Here is a 15,003-nt window from a genome sequence, read left to right as displayed (position 1 = left end):
AGACCTTCTTAATAACTGGGAGGTCCCTGCTCTCACCTTGTCCTTGAGATGCTCCCTCTGCATCTCTCTTCTCCAGAACACCCAACACCACTTCTGTGACGAGCTCAAGATTTTAAAACACGTTTGAAGAGTTTTGGACCTCAAGCAGCTTCTTCTCTCCGCCTTGCAAAAGTTTCCAAGGTAAAGAAATAAGAACAACCTTGTTTCCCGTCTGAAACAGGGAAGGAGGAGAAAAAATTGGAAAACTCACACCAGTTGATACATCAGTCCTTTATTCTGCCATAAATAAAGACTGTGTAATAAAGGCAAGAGCAAGATGCAGATATCCCAGGGCAGGTGGGAGCTTTTCAGATAAGAGCAACATGAGACAGGCGGAAAAGAAACCAGCTTGGACCAGAGCTAGTCTAGTAAAAAGTTATCTCCAAGTTCCTTAGGGAGGAGGGAAAAGAGAAAAGGGCAGAATCTGCTATATATCTTTCCTTTGCAGCTTGCAGTCTATACACAAGAACAATGAGCGGTGGTTCAATTCATTCTCCACAATACATTTACCATCTTCATAAAACCCAAGGTACAGAATCCTTTCTAAAAGTGTTAGAAACAGACATAGATTTGGACGATGGACACTTGAACACCAGAGTCCAAATAAGTGGACAAAACCAAATAAGCAATGCCCCCTAAGAGGACTAGCTTAACCCCAGATTATTTCCATCTCTATGTGCAGAATATGAAAAATCACAGTTTTTGAAAGGGGATCCAGGTGACCGGGTGAGACTTTTGCATGACATAGACAATTTGAAAAATATCAGATGCATTTATCCAATTTATCACGCTACTCAGTTACTAAGGAAATGGATTCTGGAAGTCGGCCAGCCGTGCTTAACCTAAAGATTTGTGCTTTCCAAAAAGGAGTGAAGATAAACCTAGTTTATCTTTCCCATCTCAGACACAACCTACACAGGCAGAAGTTTTCGAGCCATAATATACTGTCCCCAAGCTTCTTTTTCATTTTCCCTAACTGTTGGGCAAACGGTCCTGGATGAAACAACCAAAGAATCTTAAACAGGTGTGGTAAACAGGCAAACAGTCTGCACACACGTGGGGAAATAATGTATAACTTTTTATTATGCAAGTAATCATGTAATGCTTGTTTGTTGTTAAACCAAAAAACCTAGAAGTTATATGGGTAAGCCAATAGTAGAAATTAAGAATTGCCTATTATCCTACCACCCAGTAATAACCACTATTAACATCTTGGTATAAATTTTTCCAGACTTTTTTTCATATGTACACATAAGTAGACTATATATCTAATTTTTACAAGATTAGGGTCATTGTACATGCTATTCTGTAACCTATTTTTTCATTTAGGAGTATACTTTTATGTAAACAAGTTTCTATTTAATCATTTTAATACTGACGGAGCACTCCATTGTACCATAATTTATTAGAAAATGTAGGTTACCTCCAGTTTTTTGACATTATAAACAATGCTACAATGAATGAATATACTCTAGACGCATTTCTGGCCAGTCCCTTCGGAAAAATTCTTTAAAAAGGAATTTGAGGTCATGCTGTTCAGATTTCATAGTTGTTTTGATGTACAAAACTGCCCTTCAGAAGAGCTGTTCCAATTTATACCCCCACCTGCATGGTGTGGGTGAGTGTCCAAAGCATTAATCTTAATGCTGTGCAGTAAATGCACTGACAGACCCAACTTCTTACGGCTGTCAGGATCTGAAGCCCTACCAACACATTGTCCATCATTTGCAAAGGAGCATACCTGAGAAACAAAATATGATGATAAGTAATATACATGTGTTCAATCAAAACAAAAATCTTCAGGAGATTCTCATTTGGCAATGAACTCTTAAATCATGTTCTATTTTTAAGTACGTAGTTTAATCTAGTCACCGTGTGAGTCTCAGTTTCTTTATCAACTAGATGTTCTCTAAGGTCCCTTCTGTTCCAAAATACACGGTTCCATGCCACAACGGGAGAGAAAAAGGCCCCGGACCCCTGGCTGGGAACCAAAGGCCCTTCGTGTGGCCCAGCTTCCTCTCTAGCCATCCCTCCACCGGTTCCTGCAGGAGCATCTTCCTGCCCGCTTGCTGTTTCCCAAGGGAGCCAGGTCACTTCTGAATTCTGTGTCTTTGGACACGCTATCCCCTCTACCTTAGAATATCACCCTCCTTTTCTATCTCCTGTGGCAAATTCTTCTCGTCCTTCAAGGCCCAACCCCAATAGCACTTGCTCTGTGAATCTTTTTTGGGACCCCCCCACCAAAGTCAGTCTTTGTTTTTCCCACGTCACCCCATTTCTGCCTGTCTTACACCATCATGCGACGATCTTCTTATGTCTGTCCCTCCCATGAGACTGTGTGCTCTCTATATTTCCTGGATTAAGAACTGTGAGGTGCATATCCAATGTGCTTTTAATAAGTACTTGATAAATGTGCAAATGAGCGCACAGGTTACAATTCTTCTGAGTCCATCGGTGACATCGCCAAAAACTTCAGAGATTTACTCAAATCTACATCAACTTGAAGACTGTTATTTTGCACATCTAGGTGTCAGGGTTTCTTCCGGGATTTATCCCAGATCCAGGCTCCTCTCAAGAGTATGCTCTTCCGTCCTTCTTAAGAACAAGCACCTACTACTAGCTCCCATTCTTGGACTGGGAAAGAGAGGGATTAAACCCAGCCCATACACACAGTGCCATAGGACCAGCCAGGGACTCTCTGCCATCCACGCAGAGGGTTCCAGGGAGAGAAGGGAGGGTTGCAGCGATTCTAGTTGAGCAAAGCTGGTCTGGTAAGTGTAATGGGACAGAGTCTTTGCACGCCCTTCCAGCAGCGACTATAGCATGACAGGGAAAATAAATGAGAGGGGATTAAAGGGGGAAATGTATTTCTACTCCTATCAACTTTATCTCACAGGACTCAGGCAAGGGCCCAATGTGAATTGCCCTCAAGCCGTGTGAACATCTGCAGGTACATCAGGTAACGCTTTAGAAGTGCTAACGCTGCACACACAGTTCCCAAGGACACTCCCCTCCTGCTAATTTTCACACAGCAAAACTATGTGAAAATTAGATTCCCAGCTGTTCTTCGATAGATTTTAATCAAAGATCTGTTTCTCTTTTTGCCATGAAACTGTAGCCTCACCAAACGGCCGTGGCCAGAGCGGGGCTGCCACTGAGCCTCGGGGAGCGGCAAACCCTGATGTGGGAAGCTGGCATTCCAGGAGTTGAGATCCTACCTTCAAAACTGCCCTCGAGGCCTGCAGTGAGATTAGCCCAGAACTCTGAGGCATGAGGTATGACGGTTGAAGGCGAAGCTTCCCGTGTTTGATACCCCAGGCTTGAAATCAGCGCAGCCATTTTCTGTGTGACCCTTGACAAGTTACTTAGCCTTTTTTGAGTTTTTGACACCTCTTTCATAAAATGACTCACTCTCTCACTGTATGCAAGTCTCTTCTCAAATGTCTGCTCCTGAGAGAAGCCCTTCTAGACCCCTCAAGAACGGTACTTCCCGCCACTCTCCATCCCCTCGCCTAGCTTTAGATGCCTCCTGGCATTTGTTCCTCTCTGTATTCTGTTAGTATTTGTTCATTGTCCTCCATTAGTAGGGAAGCTCCAAGAAAACAAGGTCTTTGTCTCACTCTAGAAAAGTTGCCAGCACGTATTAGGAACTCAGTAAATACTTGCTGAATGCCTGAATGGGAATAGTGATTGTACCCATCATCAGATTGCTATGGGGATTAAACGCACAAAATTTGTTTAGCATAAGGGCTTCCCTGGTGGCGCAGTGGTTGAGAGTCTGCCTGCCGATGCAGGGGACATGGGCTCGTGCCCCGGTCTGGGAAGATCCCACATGCCGCGGAGCGGCTGGGCCCGTGAGCCATGGCCGCTGAGCCTGCGCGTCCGGAGCCTGTGCTCCGCAACGGGAGAGGCCACAGCAGGGAGAGGCCCGCGTACCGCAAAAAAAAAAAAAAGAAAAACAATTGTTTAGCATATCGCTTAGCATATTAGAAGCTCACAGTGTATGATAACTAGAAGTTTTAATAACACTAATAATAAACATTCCATCCCTAGAGTCATTTTTTAGAATCAGTAGTGGCAATATGACTTCATGTAGTCCTGTTTTATATTCTTTAATGAATAACCCAGCTTCTCCCAAAAAAGGATTTTAGGTAGTTTACAAAAATATGTAAAACTAGCTGTACCAACGTAAGTTACATCATTCTGGAATATTTTTACAGTTGTCGATACATTTTTAATGTGTTTTATTTGCTTACTCATATATTTCACGGCAAACACAATTAACAATCTCATTCTTCTCATACACAACACTTAATGAGACTAGTGATCAAACTTTAGAGAAAGAAGCATTCAGCTGTCCCCAACAAATTGGTCTCTTGCCCCACTGTGTGAGCACCCTTGCTGAGCTGTGCTCATTCTCTGTCCTGCCAGCTTCGCATCTCCATCTGAGGAAAGCAGCTCTTATAAAATACTATAGGTGTCAACGAGTGTTCTGGAATACAGTTTCCCACAATGACAGTATTTAATGGGCTTAATGTATTTAATGACTCTCCACTATGGTGTACTGCAAAGCTCACAGCTGTAACCTGTTTCCTGTTTTTCCCTTTCATTCCCTTTACAGTGTGTAGATCTTTGTGTTCAGTGTTCCCATGTGGTTAGTTCTATAGAGTTTCACTCGTCTTCTCATTTCCATTTATTCTTCTCATCCCGCAGTGGCCTCTGTCCATATGTGTCATCTTGATCTCTGCTTTACTACCACATTTGCCTTTCTTATAAGGGTCCCAGAGTCTTTAGATGTGATTCAGTTCTTTTTTACACTTCTTAAATTATTAGATTAAGCAAATATATGTCAAAAATTCATAAAATTCCTTAATTAAATTAATAAAGGCTCAGATAGGAGCCTTTGAGTTAACTGATAAATCTTCAGAAATGTGTTTACTTTTTCGTAAACAATTTTGTACCTGGTATTGTCCAAGACAGATGACACGTTGAATATTATATATTGTAGAAATTCTAAGCTTAACTCAAATTAGCTCAATAAAGCCTCAGAAATGCGTATTGTTTATAAATGGACCTAATCTGAATCTTCACTATGATAGTTTATAACAGGCTTGCTTTCTACATATCACCAGAAGTTTGTACCAGTTGAAGTGGTCAAGAGAAAACTTCATCTGGCTGAACCTTGGGAAAACACTCTAGCATTAAATATTCAAGAAAGATTCCAGAATAGAAACAAAAACATGAGAAGAAATCACCAAGATGAGGAAATCAGGAAAAGCTAATCAGATAAAGCAAAGGGTAAAATAATTCATAACAAACAGATACCGTATTTTTCTGCGTACTTGCTAAAGTCGAGCCTCAGCCACACATCTGGCTGTAATGGGCAGAGCAAAAAGGAAAACATATTTGCTTATGAGACTCACAAACTGTCTGTTCACTCAGGAGAGTCACAGGTCTTCCTAGCAATGAAATCTTAGAAAAAATTTCCCTTGTGGGTCTTAATGGAGGGGATAATGTGTAAGGGAGTGAATTACTTCCTCAGCAAGCCCCTATACTAAATACCATGGAGAATTAAACAGGAGTGCTTCTCACAGCAGCCACAGCAGCAGTAAATGTCATTACCCACAAGGCCGCTCACAAAAAGTGGTCCATGAGGAGTCGAGACAGTGGTGTCCCAGGATGCACCTCTCAATTCAGGAATAACTTTTAGAATTTTTTAAAATAATAGACTTATTTGTTCATTCAGTAAATATTTATTGAGTATTTTATGGGTCAGGTACCATGCTGAGCATTAGGGAGGAAGTACTGACAAGACAAACATCGTCCCTTCCTTCAGAGAGTAACATACTTGTTGGAAAGATAGACCAACAATTACAAAACGTTGAGATGTGTGCAAGATGAGAGGACATCCAAACTCTGGATTTTCAGCTCCTTGACCTTCTCATCTCCAGTTGCTTTTTCCTCCACTTTACTACAGCCGATCTAGTCTTATTACCACACACTACCTGGTTATTACTGCATTCAGCACCACCTCCAAATCTGCTTCTGAAAACCCGATCTCTAACTCACACCTCCTCATGATTTTTTAACCTCACTGACATCCCCAAACCATCAGCCATGTTCTCATTACCCACCAGTCAGTCCCCTCTTTTTATTTTCTTTCTTATTCATTTAGATCACATAGTCTATAATTTATAATCACCTCCTTGAAAATTTCCTCTCCTCCTTTATACCTCTCTCGTCTGTCAACACTTGCTTGGAACAAAACATGCCTGATGGAGTCCAGTTTATCCACACTTGCATTTTAAAACTAGAATATTACTGGAGGATAAACACACACACAAAATATAGGTGACCAGTTTCACTTTAAATTCATGATCAAAAACCTGAATAAAACACTCAACACTCCTCTTATGTTTGCCTGGTAAATTAGCTTTTCCAATATCATGAAGATTATTTCATATCATCTACCATTTCTCTTCTCAAACCTTCCTCAAATATGAATTAAACATGATTTTAAAAATGTTCTTTATGACTAAAAAATAGAAACCATCAGATAAGAATTTATGTATCCTCTTCCCCACCTAATCTGTGAATCTATACCCATCTTCTCCATTTCTCTTGTTTCAATGGAGGAAGCAGAGCTTCTCCAACAAAAGCCCATCTACCCTCTGGAGCTCTGGAACCCTAACCCCAGCACCTTCTCAAGGGTTCCCTTCTCTTTGTTGCATTTTCAATTCGTGCTTGTTTTTGGATCATCCCCATCAATGCACAAACATGCTAAAGAATGTCCCATGGTAAAAACAGAGAAACAAAACCCCAATTCCCTCATTCAATATTCCCGTCCAGCTCCTCAAGTTCTCTTTCACACACAGTAAAACAAACAAACAAAAACCCTGGGCTTTTTTCCTTCTCATGGTTTATTCCAGCTTTACTTCTACCCATAGGACTCCAGGGAAACTTCCCTCTTAAAATCACCCATGATTTCTCTGCTCTGTGTTTTGTATTTCACCTTAACCTCTAACCAGTCCTCAATGAAAACTGCCCATCTTCTGCTCTGGGAATACCACAATCCTTTGGTTTTCCCTCTTGCCTCAGTGACCCTCTTTCCGAAACTCACCTGCTGGCTCCTCTTCCTCTGCCAGGCTGCACCTCTGAGCTATGCACTCCTATATTCAACTGCGCACTTGACGCACAGGTGTTGGAAGGACAGCTGGTGGCGAGAGAGATGATACCCTTGTCAGGAGGCTACTTATAGAAGTCTGGGCAACAGATGATGGTAGCAATGGATATGGAAAGGAGTGTGTTGACCCAAGAGATGTTCAGGAGAAAGAGTTATCTGGACTTGGTGATTGATAGAGGTGGCAGAGGATGGGACAAGTAGGAGTCATGGATGACAACCAGGGCAGTATCTTTCACTAAGATTAAGTTGGAAGGAAAATGCGCTGCATACAATGCAACCTTTAGAAATTTTCCAAAAACCTGCCCATGGTATCAGTGGCATTCATTGCTTCAAGAAAAGGGTACACACAGTCTAAAACAAAGGAGTTATTCCTTTACTTTGAGTTTCAAATTCAACCTGTTTTTTTCTTACCCACAGACGACATTTTTGAAAGCCAAGATACGTTGAAGGAGAAAGGCATTTTCTCAAATCTAAAACTCACTGTTCACATATCAAGGGTAAAGTTTGGAGTTCTGAGCATAAAACTCTACCAAGCTATCAGGTAAGCTAGGGCCTGTCACAGGTAGGGTTCTTTGAAGCTGTCATTTAGACGGAGTTTGGGGTATAAGATGTTTACTGGGGCTCAGCACCCGTGAGAGGAAAGGGAGGAAGCAGGATTTGGAAGTTATAGAAGTTGAACTTCAAGGCAGGTCCAATGAAGCCTTGGTCCAACCAGTGGGGAGCTCTGAAATGAGCACTGCCTGTCAGAGTGGTCTGCTTGGGACTCAAATGGCTGGGCTTCTACACCCCTGCCTTACTTAGACGTGGGCTGCCCTGGGAACGGTGTGATCTCAGGTGAGGAGACTCTGCAGCTCAGGCAGTCCCTGAAGGGACTAAGCTGGAGGCCATTTGCTGACAGCACCCCCCATGCTGGGGCAACAAGTCCTCCCTTGAGGGGTATCTGGGAGGTACACATCCATGTCTCCTACAGGGAACTTCCAGTTTGGGGAAGAACTGGAAAAAGCGGGAGAGAAGGGCAAGAGGTGAAATATGTGTGTCCTTAGGTTCTAGAAAAAAGTAACATAGTTCTAGTTCTTTGGGAATATCCAGCCAAAGACACAGCAGACTGAGTAGCCCCGCAGTCTGGAAAGCAAGCGTCCTTTTCACAGAGACTTATGCCAACCATGCCTGCAGGTCTTAACAAAGAATGACCACAGTCACAGTACCAACAACAACCCTGGCCTGCATGCGCATGGAGTACAAGCTACTCGTATGACAGTGGTCAATCCTCTTGGTCAACTCCCCTGCTTCTCCTCCAGCTCCACACCCTCCACGACAACAACAGTGGCAGAGCTGTGACCACTTCCACCTCTACTTGCTAAGGAAGGACTTTGACGCACATGAGGTGATGTGTATAGCCTATCCCAGTATGGAGAGAAATACAGAGCACTTACTGGAGTTCCCTCTTCAAGACCAGATTCTCTTATGTTCCGTCCTTATGAGCTCTAGGGCTCTTGAGTTCCAAGCCTAGGGGAGAAACTCTAAGCCCAGCAAATTTGGAAGAATCCCTGATGAATGCCTTTGAACCAATTATTTAGAGTAAAGGAGGCATCCATCTCCCTACATAGGGGTGGCAGCCTTCACAGAGCAGACTAAGGAAAAATGATGATGCTAGCTCAAACCCTGAGGGGGTTTATTATATTAAAGTGAAGAAACTAAAGCTCCTCACTCCAGCACGTTTGAGTCAGGGTCCCCCCTCCTCTTGTCTCACTTGCCACCCCCTCAGAACACCCCAATGAAATAGAGCTAGAAGAGAAAACGACAAAGCCGGGTTGAGGCAGGCCCTTTTCCAGATCACTCATTAAACCACCAAGTACTGAAACACTTCGGAAGGCTTTTCTATCTAAACTCTGAGAACAAAGACAGAGTAAGGCTAGCACAAATGAAGTGGGTGGAACAAGGATCAAAATGCAGGCTAAAAGCAAAATTCCATTTTTTGGTAAATATAGCTCATGAAAATCCCTTATCTATTTATTTTTTCCGCAGCTCATGGCCTGCCCAGTGCATTCAATTTCACTGAGCACTAAACACTCTGCCAAGTTCTGGTGACATAGAACGTGCTCTCATGGAGTTACAGTGCAGAGGGAAAGGGGATGAATATTTATGTTCTATGTCTGTAATCCCACAGCCTAAAAAGCATGTGGTATCATCCCCATTTATTGAGTTTCAGAAAGAATGGAGGAGGGAGCTTTAACCCAGGTTTAGCTAATTCTAAAATTATTTCCACTCTAAAACGTTTTTTATTTTAAATCATATTTGATCTGCAAAACACGAACCCCCCCATTAGTATTCAGAGAATTGGAATACGCCCTCCAGGAAAAGAAAAAAAATACAATTTTTGAGAAAACTTTGAAGGCCTTCTAGGAATTCAAAATGTTTTAAATAACTTTCACCGAGTTGGACCCACACAGCAGTGAATGAGACCAATCTGAACTGGGTTGGAAACTGGAAATGTTCAGTCATACTCTCAGCCAGTGCTTGACCCTGGGCTTTTGCTGATAAACCCACTAAGGATGAGGATGTGAGAAAACTGGCAGGTACCTTTGGAATATGTGAACCACTGAGCAGACTGCTGCTCACTCACAGCCATGGCTATGGCCCCAGCTAGCAACTTCTATGATGGTTAGAGATAAAAAATGAGGGAGCTCAGTAGGCTGAGCTGAAAGCTCCTTGTCACGAGGATTCCCAGGCTACTCTCTTAGGAAAGCAGCCTGAGGGAGAGCCACTCATGGGCCAGCAGCAACTGAGACACAGAGGGCTCCCTATGACCATGCACTTACAGGCAACACTCACTGCACCCCAGCTCTCTCAGGCTGTGCTCAACATGGTGACAATCAATCACTCATCTCATTAAGGGGTGCCCATGGGGCCTGACTCTGCCTGTTTAAATCGGAAAAAGCAATGGCAAAGTATGTGCCCTCTTCTGTAGGTATATTATATATTTTAACAAAAAGTTAAAAAATAAAAATAAAAAGGTAATAATGACAAGCTGGAGTCAGAGCCTGGGACCAGCCTTAGCCACCTGCTTCCTTTCCCTTCCTCTGTCTTCACAGTAGTTGGGGCAGCCTACAAGAACCTTCATTTCAGGGTTGGGGTGCAGATAATAAAAGGCAGGGGCTGACCACCATTCCTAGCTCTCATTCCATGAAGGAAAGTTGAAATCTCTTTTCAACTGACTGATTTCACAGGGTTCCTCATTGTAGATTTTCCATATTCCCTCCAACAGGAAGTTAGAAAGCTCAACCATGTTTGGAGCACCAGCAGGTGGAGCTGGAGAGCGGACTGAGCCCCCTTGGTTAGGGGACACTTTAGACAAATGCTTGGGGAACTGAGCAGACAGCACTTGGATGGGACAAAAGGATCAACTTATAGAAGATGCTGTGTATTCTTATCCTGTGGACGTTGTCACGGAAAAATCATTGTGGAATTACTTATTTCATTCATTCATTCATTCATTCATTCAACAATAGTTAGTAGATGCCCATCACATGCCCAACACTGTGTTGAACACTGGAAATGCAGGACGAAATTAGATAGGCACAGTTTCGCCCTCATGGAAATTACATTCTGAAGAACTGGCTTAGCTTAGCAGGTAAGGACGTTCCTGCACCTGAGCATTAGACAGACCTTTGTCTGCATGCTGGCTCTGACATTTAGTTGGAACTATGTAACCTTAGATCTTAGGCAATTGACTCAATCTATCATCCATAAAACAGGGGTAGAAATATCCATCCCAGTAGTTCTCAACAATCCTAGAATCACCTGGGAAATTTTTTAAAATATCCCTGCCTAAGCCACTCCCTAGATTTTGATTCAATTGATCTGGGTAAGCATCAAATCATCAATAATTTTAAAAGCCACAGATGCTTCTACTGAGCAGCCAGTGAAAACTACTCCTCTATCCTTTAGGGTTAGTGGGAGAGTTACACTGAATAGTGCACATGAATACCTCATGCTTAGTAAACATAACTTTACTGTTAGCTTTGATTCCAAACATAAAAGATGCCAACTCAGCAGAGGTCCACGTATCTGGGAGAAGACTGTGAAGGTGAAGCTGGTCAGTGAGCAAGGAAGAGCTGAAGAAGATGATTTTGACGGTTTTACTCCTCAGAAGAAAAAAACGACTACCAGTCTATACCTTGACCTCAACTCAATAACCATCTCCACACTGATTTTAACAGGTTAGCTTACTTGGCTATTTCAACAGATGGCTTGTTCTGGGCTTCTTTGTTTATTTATTTTAATTGTCGTTGTGAGTACAAACCACAGTTCAGAGTTTAATAATGTTATCAACATGAAAGAACTCAGGGAATATTGTTCCCATGAACCCTTCCAAAGAATCTACTAGAATATAAGATTTGGGCATCAAAATATCTAGAGAAACATCAACCTAAGAATGCTGGCAAGCATTAAAAATGTAGTTACTTGTAGTACCAAGACTAGATGAGGGAGAAAGAATATATTTAATGACTATATGCTCAGGCAATGCAGATAGGCTATAGCTCTTAGAATAGAAAGCGAATGGAAAGAGCATATGCAAAATCTTAAAACTCTTTTCAGCAATTATATGAGTAGTGGTGGTATCAATACCATTATTTTGAGACTCATATATGTAAATAGCACCAGTAAATGAGTAATTATGAAGCACTGGATATTCTATTGTCCCCTAAGTACTGGGACCCTTGAGAACTGGGACCCTTGAATGAGAAGTACCAGTATGAACTCATGATGTATTCTATCAAGAGGTGTGTGTGTGTACGTGTGTGTGTGTGTGTGTGTGTGTGTGTGTGTCTGTGAGACAGACAGAGAGAGACAATGAGCATGCCTAGCAACCCAGATTCTTAGGTCATGGTCTTGATGTACTTTGCATTTAAAAAAATAAAGAGGCATTTTGGAGAAATGGCTGGTTTGAGGTATAAGATAAGCCTAGAACATCTTTTTATATCAGGTAGTAAGAAAGCTACCAAAACTATTAAGATCATGTCAAAGGCTCTCAGAAGTCAATTTGAAGAGGCTCCCACTGGCTAAAGATGAAACAATTTGAACTTCAGAAAGGATAATAATTACAATTGGAACCCATCAAATGTAGTTAAATACCCTAATTCATAATAATTGTTTAAATAGAATTGGTTATTTGGGAAGGAAAAGAGAGCGCCAAACATCTTGAGAAGTGATAAATAAAGAAGAGTCAAGCATATACATTGTCATTGCTACCTAAACTGAGTACCCCTGGGTACCCGCAAAGTGGATGATAGAAATCACCTTTTTTTTTTTTTTAAATCACCTTCTTGTAAAATATTCCAAGTAATAAATGAAGAAGAAATTGTAGAATAAGAATGTCATTCTTTTGCAAGCTCTAAAGAATTAACAGATTTAGATAATGAGCATGAATGGCTGCTAAAATCACCACAAAAGAGAGAAGCAGATACTGTGTGCTTTATGAGGGAAAGACCTCACCACCACCTTAGTGGTGCCAAAGGGTAGCCCAGTAGCAGAGCAGATTCTGAGCATGCAGAGCTAGTCTTGCCAAAGGGGCAGTACTGAGTCTGAACAACTTCTGCATCCAGCTGTCCATCAACAAAAATATAGAAAACGGAGGAACATATTGAGCTACCATAGGACACAATCAATAAATCAGGACTGTGGGAAACTCTACAGATCAAATGCCCTGGGGTTTTCCAACAGATAAATTATAGGGAAAAGAAAAAGAAGTAGGGGAAACCTATAAACTAAAAGAGACTTAAACGACTTCTTTTACGGCTAAGCTAAGTATCCTTAGCATGCCCCCAATTAGGGATGAGTGATAAACTATTAGAAATATACACACAAGGAGGTGACTGCTATAGCAGCCAGGAGCCTGGTTACTCCCAGAGAAAAGGATAAGTTGGGATTGGAGCACATGAAAGGCTTTCTGGGATGGCTGGCAAGCTTTTATTTCTTGACTTGGGGAGTTTATAAGGAAGTCCATCTTATAAAAATAAATAACAACAATAGTAATATAATAACTATACATTTATTTTATGTGGCTTTTTTAATGTTTTATTTTACAATAAAACTTTTTCAGATTCTTTTGCAAAATGAAGAATAAATGTATAAAGCAAATCTAATTAGCCTCCTAAATTCTCTTTTCTTGGTAAACCTATATTTTATTGGATAGTTTGTTCAGAACAAGTATACTGTGTGTCCTGGGAATGTGTTTTCAAGAATCATTACAGTCTAATCAACCAACGTTTATTAAGTACCTACTATGAGCAAGATTCCACTGGAATTGTTTCATTGTAATTGGCTTATATATTCAGATACTTGCTCTGTTTCCTGGATTAACAACATACATCGTATAAGTATTCACTTTCACTGTGGGTTTGAGTTTTCCTGTCATTTTGTTTGTTTATAATGTTTAGTTCTATTAATTGATTGAACTACTGCATTTTGGAGAGGAAAGTTTCACGAGACACTTCCACTTACACAAAGGTAAGTGGACTCTTCCCTGGGGCTTAGCACTGCTGGCACTGAGGCCAAAGGCCAGTGGTCCAGGGCACCACCTCCTGCAGGTGTCAGCAGCCAGAACTCTGCTTGCTGGGAATCTGCTCTGTTACTGGGCTACACTTTGGTGACTCATCATCCCAGCCTCACAACCACACCACGTATCTGGATAGTCAGTTCCTGGAAATGACGGTTTCAGAGAGGCTTATAATGGGTAGCAATTCCCAGCAAAGCAAAAGCGTGTTTGAGAATTTTTACCAACTCAAGATCACAAACTGACTCCTTTCCACCAGAAAAACGCAGTTTCTAAATTTAAAACTTAGCAAGCACATCAATTTTTATGCTTTTTCTGCAAAGGAACCATGAGAGTTGCAAAACTAAAAAATTCCTCTATGGCCAAGAAGCTTCTATATTAATCAAAAGTAATACATTAATAATAATAATATAGATGATAGACAACAGATAGATAACATTGACCATGGGGCAGAGGCTGTTTTAAGCAGATTGCATGCATTCATTTATGTAATCTTCACACAACCCAAATAGAGGGCACTAAAACCTTCCCATTTTACAGAGAGTGAAACAGAGGAGCAGAGAGGTTAAATAACGTGACCAAGGTCATATAGGTACTAAACAGCAATGCTAGGACTCAAGCCACGTGGTCTGGCTACAGAGCCTGTGCTATTCGCCACATGTTTCTATACTGCCAGAAGTTCTTAACATCTTGGCAAGCCCAGTAAATGCTAGGGTAGGGAGGATAGTAGTTTATACTTGAACACTCCCTGGCTTGTCCAATTTGCATTTTAGAACCTCTGGCAGAGAGCACAGCTAAGCAATGATCAAATAGCCTCCATCCACTACGACTCTTACTAGTTCTTGAAGCTGCCCACTTCTCTCCATCCCCATTGCCACTGCTCCGGTTCAAGCCACCATTTCTCCACTAGATTATTGCAGGAGTCTCCTAATTGGAGAGAGGACGAGAGGCCAAAACAGAAATATAAAAGGGTGACAGCCTAGCCAAAGAATGCACATACACGAGCTCCAGCAAATTCTAGAAGCAAGGGCTGGAGAGAGAGGTGGAAGCAGTTATAAACTCAGGTCCTTAAAAATCTAGAGAGAGTCAAAAGCAGAGCCAGTATGAAGACAATAAATAAAATCACTCTGTAAAGAGCAAGCCGCCTGGATCTGCCCTCGGGGACTGTGGGCCACAGGACTGTCTGCTTTCTCCCTACCTCCTCCAGCCTCTCTGGGGCTTAGGG

This window comes from Orcinus orca, chromosome 2, assembly GCF_937001465.1.
Source record: "Orcinus orca chromosome 2, mOrcOrc1.1, whole genome shotgun sequence".
NCBI classification, from domain to species: Eukaryota; Metazoa; Chordata; class Mammalia; order Artiodactyla; family Delphinidae; genus Orcinus; species Orcinus orca.
Note: the sequence above shows the minus strand (reverse complement) of the source record.